The sequence below is a fragment of the Silene latifolia genome, chromosome 1 (assembly GCF_048544455.1).
Source record: "Silene latifolia isolate original U9 population chromosome 1, ASM4854445v1, whole genome shotgun sequence".
Classification (NCBI taxonomy): domain Eukaryota; kingdom Viridiplantae; phylum Streptophyta; class Magnoliopsida; order Caryophyllales; family Caryophyllaceae; genus Silene; species Silene latifolia.
This window is the reverse complement of record NC_133526.1, coordinates 194,868,738-194,878,302: the sequence shown is the minus strand read 5'-3', so window position 1 is coordinate 194,878,302 and position 9,565 is coordinate 194,868,738. Positions and strand designations below refer to the sequence as shown.

The window sequence follows — 9,565 nt, the reverse complement described above, 5'->3', positions numbered from 1 at the left end:
TCATTACCCTTATAGGTTAAATTTATAATCAAGTCGGTCGTTACACAAGTAATTAATTCCCTAGTACTTGTCTCCCAATTAAAATTGGGTATTTATCCCGAATATTCTATGGATTTCAGGCAAGTCATTAATGATATGATATGATGAATTATTACATTCAAAATGAAAATCTGAGTTATATTTAAGCTACTTTTGTTTTACGCTCCTTTAAAGTAAATTAGGACTCGAAATTCAATTAATCTGATATTGACTCATCCCGAACCATACCTCACACGAAATATTACAAATCGATTAAAGTTACTAAACAAAATGAACTCAATCGAAATCGAACTGACACCAAAACTAATATCAACGCTTTTTAATTAAATCGATTTAATCTTATCCGAAACGAAATCAATTAGACCGTTTACCACAATTACCAGGTCTAATTGTACTTGTCATTCGAAATTCACCTGAATCCTAATTTGAAATCCTAATTAAAGTTACTAACCAAAATGAATCAAATCTAAAGTGACCCATATCTGAAAATGACCCGATCAGAGTCTACCCCACCCGCCGACGCCTAGAGTAACCTGAACCTCAAATGACTCGACAACTACACATTCGAAATTCACCCGAATAAAAAAAATGACCCGTCCTAAAATAAATTATACGGTGCACTTGAGTCACTTAAACCGAACAATCCATTTGCGCGGATGCTTATGAGAAGCCTACTATTTGCATTTTGTGAGAGAGCAATTATCGGTCTACAATTTTAGACAAATAATATCCATCTATAATGAAACGGATGAGACAAAATTTTATCAATTTTATTCAAGTTTCCATGCAATAATGAAATTTTATCAAGTTTCCATGCATTTTTTTTTTTTTTTTTCTTGGAGCTGGGTTAAAAGTCATTGCCTTTCACTCTCCTCCCAATAAAAATGGATGAGACAACCTAATTTTCTAGGACAATTGTACAAATCATTCCTCTAAAGTGCACTTTTCAATTAAGAACTCAAAATCTAGTGTTTAGTCAAAAAGGAATAAAATCTGGGGTGGTATTTTGACCATTTTCCTACCCACTCAACAAAAAATGACATTTGACATTTGACCTTTATTTCTGAAATTTATTACTACATGAGCTGACGAGCATGAACTATGAGACAGTGATCAACTTGAAAAGTTAAATAAAAGGTGGTTTATCTTTATTTAATTTAGTGGCCTAAAGACTAAAGTTTAATCTTAAAAAAATGGAGAAGATAGGTAATTTAGTGTTTGCGATTAATGGAGAAAGATTTGAAATACCAAGTGTTCATCCTTCAACTACTTTGCTCGAGTTTTTACGTACTCGAACCCGGTTCAAAGGTGTCAAGCTTGGTTGCGGAGAAGGTTAGTGTTATACACTTATACTTATACTGTTATGTTTGGGTACGACATACAATAGATAATTACGGAGTAAGTGACATAACCAAAATTTGAAGTATGCGGTAAATTAAATGTTAGAGATGATGGAGTAAAACATTAACTTTAATTTTTAGAAAGTCAATCGTGTCACTTTTGCTAGCCCTCCTTAGATCCGTCACTAGTTAGATTGTTTTACTCGAGTTTTGACATTTTATTGCATGGAAACTTGATAAAATTTCATTCATCCATTAGTTATTGATTTTGGTGGTGGTAATGTTTTTTTTGGGTGTAAACGGTATGTTCACCGTCGGTAACAGTGTATAATCCCCTCGTCACGGGTGCTTTCACGAAGAGGTAAACGGTTGGCTAAACAGTTTGTTCCATTTCCATGGGCAGAGATCGATCCCTAATTTGGAATGAAGTGAACAACCACTACACTGCACCAAACCCATTTAATTTACCGGATTAAAATACCCCTCATCAAAAATTAAAAAAAGGTATATAAATGTTGGGACAAAGGGAAATAAGAATTTTTGTATAAGCCTAAACAACCTCCCATAACTTCTTTTTTATTAACTAGCCATGATTCAGTGAGGGTTATAGTTAATAGGAAATAAATATAATTGTTGGACATCAACCATCACCTTTAAGGTTTTGGTTGAGATGATTTATCTATCAATATTACTCGTATTACTTTGATGGATGGTTTTACGCCAATTTAGTGTAAAAACCGTTTTACCCTAGACCAACACGAGCACAAATATTTGCGGATTCTGTGAACAATGTTTAATTAGTTTTCGTCTAAGCTTTGTTGCTTGGACTCGGTTACAAGTGTACAAGTGTTGTAATTGCTGTATTTAGCAAAAATTCTATGTTTTGGCTTGATTGGATTATAAAGAGTATGTAACCATGTCCGAATGTCTCGTGTATAAAGCGAAAAAATGAATGTTCAAAGTTGTTAAGACGAAGAGTTGTGTGAGTTTGGCTTTATAGAATGATATAATCAAGCTGAAATGAGCAGTTGGTTGACACAACTCTCGACTAAGTTTCATCCCGAGTCCTCTATGGAACTAGCCTATCCGGGTTTTCAACATGAGAAAGGTTGAGAACATCTGATCCATTTGCTTTTTTTTTTTATAGACGGAGGTTTTAGGCGTTGCTATACTGTTCTTTATTGCTGTTGTTATGATGACCATATACACACATACAGTAGTTCTGTGCGGACTGCAAACCGTGATAATGATGAATATCCATATTAGAGATCACTTCAGCCGTTAGTATATTTCCATCATTGGCCAAATTAGTCATTCTTATAAGATTAGGAGTTTATGGGAATTATGAAATTGTATTAACAATGCTAATGATACATGGTTTATATAGGTTACAATGTGTGCAAATTAAGGTAAGAACTATATTACAAGATATTTGATATGCTATATTAACTATATACAAAGATTTGAGTAAATATTTCCTAAGTGTAGGAAATATGGTTAATACGCCCCCGCAAGATGGACGTCCGAGGGGTAAGGCCAATCTTGGAGCGAAGGTCAAGGTAGTGGGTCTTGTGAAGTGGTTTGGTGAGAATATCTGCCAACTGATCTTTGCTTGCAACGTGTTGAATTCGAATGTGACCATGAAGCAGCTGTTGTTTGACGAAGTGAAAGGATAGAGCCATGTGCTTCATGCGAGAATGAAAGACCGGGTTTCAGGCATAGAGAGTAGTTGAGATGTTGTCACAGAAGATTGTTGGAGGGTTGGTGACGGAGATACGGAGCTCGTGGAGAAGGTTTACTGAGCCAAAGTGTCTCGGTTGTGACGGATGCAACGGCGCGAAATTCAGCTTCAGTAGTGGAGAGAGTAAGGCCACGTTGCTTCTTAGATGACCAGGAGATAGGATTCCGTCCGAGATAGATGATATAACCGGTGGTGGAAACATAGGTGTCTTTGTCACCGGCATGGTCTGCATCACAAAAAGCATGAAGGCGAGGAGGGGAAGTTTTGTACAGTTGAAGGCCAATGGTCTGAGTTCCTTGCAGATAACGCAGGAGACGTTTTAGGGCAGTCCAGTGAGTGACGGTGGGATGATGCAAAAATTGAGCTAGACGGTTGATAGCAAATGCAATGTCGGGTCGGGTAAGAGAGAGGTACTGGAGGCTACCAACAATAGCACGATAATCAGAGTGGTCTTGGATAGGTAGATGGTCTTCACGAGTTAAGGTGGGTGAGGTAGCTATTGGAGTTGTATTAGGTTTGGCATCTATCATTTTGAACTTGGTTAGAAGGTCAAAAATGTACTTTGACTGATTTAGATGAAGACCATGCGAGTTGTGAGTGACTTCAATGCCTAAAAAATAAGATAGCGGTCCAAGGTCTTTGAGGGAAAACCGTTGCGATAGTTTATCAATAAAGGAACGAAGTTGAGTAGGGTGTGGTCCAGTGACGATAATGTCATCAACATAGACAAGCATGTAGATAAAGGTATCGTTGGTGCGTAAAATAAATAAGGAGGAGTTGGATATAGACTGTTTAAAGCCGTAAGATAGGAGGTAGGAGGTTAATTCGGTGTACCAAGCGCGTGGAGCTTGTTTTAGGCCATAAATTGCTTTATTTAATTTGCAAACGTAATCTATTTTTGTTTGATTTACAAAACTAGGAGGTTGTGTCATAAAAACATTATCGGTGAGTGTTCCTTGAAGAAATGCGTTATTAACATCCAGTTGTCTAAGGGACCACGAGTTAGTGACAGCTAAGGCGAGGATGAGACGAACTGTAGTTGGTTTAATAACGGGACTAAAGGTTTCATTAAAATCAATACCAGGTCGTTGATGAAATCCCTTAACAACTAGACGAGCTTTGTGTTGCTTAAGGGTACCATCGGGATTAAATTTGTTTCGGTAAACCCACTTGCAGCCTATAACATTTTGTGAGGGGGTGCGTGGAACAAGAGTCCAGGTTTGATTTCGCTCAAGTGCATCATATTCTGCTTGCATAACATGACGCCATTGAGGGAGAACAAGAGTCTGCTTGACCGTATTTGGCAGTATGTCGTTGGTTGAGGAAGCTTGAGCGTGATGGTTGCTATAATTCGGATTTGGTTTTCGGATCCCATTGGCGAGACGAGTGACAATGGTTTTAGGTGGTTGTGGCAGTGTACCTTTACGGGGCTTGGGGTTGGGTTGGATGGGTGCAGCGGAAGAGGAAGGAGGGGTAGAAGGTCATTGTTCGTGGGTTGGATTAGTGGGTGAGGTTTGAGAGCGACGAGTGTAAACTTGAGTAATTGGTGGTTTGACAGGAAGAATGGGTGTCGTGTGGGTGGGTGTAATCGGGACTGTAGTGACAGTGGGTGCCGAGGGAGAAAGGAGGGGAATGTGGAGAGTGCACCATTCATCAGTTGTGGTGGATGGAGAAGGAGCGGGTTGCGAATCAAGGACTCGAAATGTGTAAATTTCGTCACAAAATTTTACATGTCGAGAAGTGTAAATGCGATGGGTCTTTGGGTCTAAGCAGTGATAAGCACTTTGTGTATCGAGTAACCTACAAAAATACATGCGATGGAGCGGTTGTCTAGTTTATGTGTCGTATATGGTCGGAGCCATGGGTAGCATAAACTCCCGAAATTGTGTAATTTATTATAATTCGGTTGTATATTATGTAATTTAAAATAAGGGGTGTCTCCTCCCAAACCTTTTGTGGGAAGACGATTAATTAAATAAGTAGCGGTACAAAAGGCGAGAGGCCAATAGGACGTGGATAGGCCGGCGTGATTCAACAATGCAAGGCCGGTTTCAACGATGTGCCTATGCCGTCGCTCGGCGTAGCCATTGTGTTCCAGTGTATGTGGAGGACTAGTGCTATGCGAAATACCATCGATGAGAAGTGATTGGTTTAGTTTTACGTACTCTCCACCATTGTCACTAAAAAATCATCGTATGGGTCGATTGAAATACTTTTCGACTAAGGCTTTAAATTGCATAAAAATTGTAGTGGTTTCGGACTTTCGTTTTAGAGGGTATAGCCATACATATTTAGTATAGTGGTCGACGAAAATTACATAATACTTATAGTGGTCGTAAGAATGAACCGGACTAGTCCAAAGATCATAAAAGAGCAAGTCCAGTGGTGCGTGCGAGGTGAATGAAGAAACAGAGAAGGGCAATTTTGTGCTCTTCGAAACACAACAGGAATCACAGTGATCAAAATTAGGTATGCGAAAAGATAAATTTTTATTGATAAGTTTGGTTACATCGTTTGTGGGATGACCCAACTTATGGTGCCACGAAAGAGGCGTGGTTCCTTTCCACGAAGGAGGCGTGGTTCCTCTAGGATGAAGCGCGGCTTGATTGACGACGGGTGGTGGTTGCCATTCATACACTCCCTTGGTTGCTCGGCCCTGTAGGAGGGTTTTCTGGGTTCGACGATCCTTTACAAAGAAACAATTGTCAGTGAATAGAACATATGCATTATTGTCATAGCATAACCTAGAATTGGAATTATGTTACGTGAAATTTTTGGAACGTGAAGGACATGTTTAAATTGAAGATTGTGCATCGTAAACGAACCTGTATTGGCGATTTGGAGAGCCGAGCCATCGCCTATTATGAGGTCATCGAGACCATCGTAGGGTGAGTGAAACGCAAGGGTGTCCAAATCATGTGTCAGATGATGCGATGCGCCACTGTCAAATAAGAAGTTTGGGTTTTGAGCAGTGTTAGTGAACGGCGGATTGTTGGGAGCAACTGGTGCATATGACGAGTTACCGTAATTGGCAGCGTAGGCTTGCGGTGGGACCTGTGGTGAAGCATTTGGTTGACGGTATGTGGGTTCAGGAAACGTGATATGAGGAAAGAGTTTCCGGAAAAGAGAACAATTTGCGATGACATGACCCACTTCGCGACACCATTGGCATCGACCTTTGAAGGGGCGAGGAGCGGACTGGTTGTTTTGTGGATATTGAGAGGTGGGTTGGTGATAGGTAGTGGCTGATTGGTGATAGTTGTTGGCCGATTGGTGGAAGTTCGGTGTGGTTGATGGACGAGGGTGGCCACGTTGGTGATGGTTCTGGCGATAGGCCGGATTGGCAGAGGGTGAGAAGTGATTTTGGGTGGTTGGGTTTTCATGTTTAAAAAGGAGTTCATGTTGTAGTAGCTTTTCGTGTAGTGCCTCGAAGGTTATAGGTGTATCGCGGGCACGAACGGTTGTAATAACGGGTTTGAAAGTTTCATAATCAAGACCTTTGAGGACTTGAGCAATAATATCTTCTGGGTCAAGAATTTTACCCATAAGGGCTAATTGATTGACACAAACTTTTATGGAGTTCATGTAGTCTGAGACGGTTTGTTCCGTGGTTTTGGTGATGGAATCAAAGCGCTCTTTTAATTGCATGATATGAGCCCGAGAGGGGTTGGCGTAGGTTGAAGCAAGGATATCCCATGCTTCCTTTGCGGTTTTCGCTTTTACAATTAATGGTTGTAAGGCCGCAGATAAGGTACCCATGAGGGCACCGAGGATAAGTCCATCCTGTTTGAGCCATGTCAAATAGGACGGATTTGGTTGTTGCACTTTGTTAGTATCGGTGACTATTTCGGTTGGTGGTTGGTCGGTGCCGGTTACAAAGCCAAGGAGGCTGAAACCGAACAATATGTTGGTGAGTTGGAACCGCCAGGCGGTATAGTTAAGAGAGTTAAGCTTAACACAATGATTGAGGTTAAGCGATGTCAATGGTTTTGTGGTTTCATGTGGATTGGGTACAACAATGTCGTTGTTGTTGTTGATATTACCTGCCATGATGGTCGACGGAATGAAGAGAGGAGAGGAGGTGGTGCGACGTTTGAAGGAAGAAGGTTTGGGTCGCAGATTAGGGTTGGATCGATTGAAGACTTTTGATACCATATAAGATTAGGAGTTTATGGGAATTATGAAATTGTATTAACAAAGCTAATGATACATGGTTTATATAGGTTACAATGTGTGCAAATTAAGGTAAGAACTATATTACAAGATATTTGATATGCTATATTAACTATATACAAAGATTTGAGTAAATATTTCCTAAGTGTAGGAAATATGGTTAATAATTCTGAAATTTACTTGTTTAGTATTAAGTTTGGCAGTGTTTCAGTTTATTACCATTATTACTCGTAAGTACATGTGCTGACTACTTTGGATGACTAGCTTTATACAAAATAGTTTGTGTTAATTAGCTGTGAATACTAAGTAAGATGGTGCAGAGAACTAATTAATAGCTAATTCTGTTTCTTACAAATTGCAGGTGGCTGTGGTGCATGTGCTGTGCTGTGCCGCTATCCAAATATGATCCGATTCATGATCAGGTGGAGGATTACTCTATAAATTCATGCCTGACACTACTTTGCCGCATACACAATTGCGCAATCACTACGACTGAAGGCCTCAGGAATAGCAAAGATGGATTTCATGCAATACACCAAAGAATTGCAGGTTTTCACGCTTCTCAGTGCGGCTTTTGTACCCCTGGAATGTGTGTTTCTCTATTTTCTGCCATCCTTAATGCTGATAAGAGTGATCGGCCTAATCCCACTCCCGGGTTTTCAAAGATTACAATTTCTGAGGCTGAAAGGGCTATTGCAGGAAATCTCTGTAGATGTACTGGTTATAGACCGATTACAGATGTCTGTAAAAGCTTTGCAAATGATGTGGACATTGAGGATTTGGGATTAAACTCCTTTTGGCAGAAAGAGGACAGTTACGGCATTAAGGTGAAAAAGCTGCCATTATATGATCCGAGTTGTCAGAAATCGACATTTCCTAAGTTTTTGAAGGATGAATTGAAGTTTAATCTTCTTCTGGATTCAGGGAGATTTTCTTAGTATAGCCCTTCTACCATTAAGGAACTCCAAAACATTCTGCAGTCACTTAAGACCAATGAAGTTGACCGTGTAAAAATAGTCGTCAGTAATACGGGTTCAGGTTACTATAAGGAACTAGCAGACTATGACACATATATAGATCTGAAGAGCATTCATGAACTCTCAATAGTTAAGAAGGACTCTACTGGTGTCATTTTCGGTTCAGTTGTTTCAATTTCGAAAGCCATTGTAGAACTGAAGGAAGGTAGCCAAAATAATTTGGTTTTAAGTAAAATTGCCAACCATTTCGAGAAAATTGCGTCTAGATCCATCAGAAATTCAGCTAGTCTTGGTGGAAATCTAGCTATGGCACAAAGATGTGGCTTTCCTTCTGACATTGCTACTGTTCTCCTCCCTGTTGATGTAACTCTCGAGTTAATAAGCAGTTCTAAAAGGGAAATTGTAACTATGGAAGAATTCTTAGAAAGGCCTCCTTTAGGTTCCCAAGATATAATACTATCTATCAAAATTCCTAGTTGTAGGACTAGTAATTCAGGGGTACAATCTAAAGTTATGTTTGAAACATATCGAGCTGCTCCACGTCCCTTGGGTAATGCATTACCTTATATGAATGCTTCTTTCTTTGCTGAAGTTTCTGAATGTAAATCTTCTGATGGGTTCTTGATGAACAAGATTCGGTTGGCTTTCGGCTCATATGGAACCAGGCATGCTATTAGGGCTAAGGAGGTTGAGAGGTTTCTAGAAGGAAGAACGCTTGACCGTGAAGTTCTATATGAAGCTATGAAATTGGTTCGGGCTAGTATCGTGCCTGAAGATGGCACTTCACATTCTTCTTATAGGGTTAGCTTAGCAGAAGCCTTTGTTTTCGAGTTTCTTCATGGGTTGGTTTTTACTGGTTTTGAAATTTCCGAATTAGGTTTGAATGGATTTAATGATTCTCAGTCAGGAATGGGAGATAGACGGTTGGAAGATGAAAACAGTCACTCCCAGCCTTTGTTGTCACTTGCAAAGCAAGTGATTGTGCCTGGCACCTATTAACCAAGATTCTACTGACAAACAAAATAAGCCAATGAGTAGATTATACAACCTGTTGTATACAGTTGTATGATGCAGAATCCGAGCTGTGTACTAAAGTTTTCGAGTTTTGTTTAGGAGAATTTGAGCTATGCTTTAAAGTTTTTGAATCACACACTTGAATAAAAAAAATGAACTCTTATAAAACTCAGGAAAATTACACATAAGCTCGAATTAATGTATATGGTTGTACAATAATACTATACAACTGGTTGTATAGTATTATTTGTGAAAATAAGCAATAATATCAAATATCTCAA

At 39.5% G+C, this 9,565-nt stretch overlaps 1 pseudogene; it reads left to right on the top strand.

Moving 5' to 3' along the window:
• Window positions 1-7,080: 7,080 nt before the first annotated feature.
• LOC141590396 (abscisic-aldehyde oxidase-like) lies at window positions 7,081-9,269 on the top strand (annotated as a pseudogene).
• Window positions 9,270-9,565: the final 296 nt, after the last annotated feature.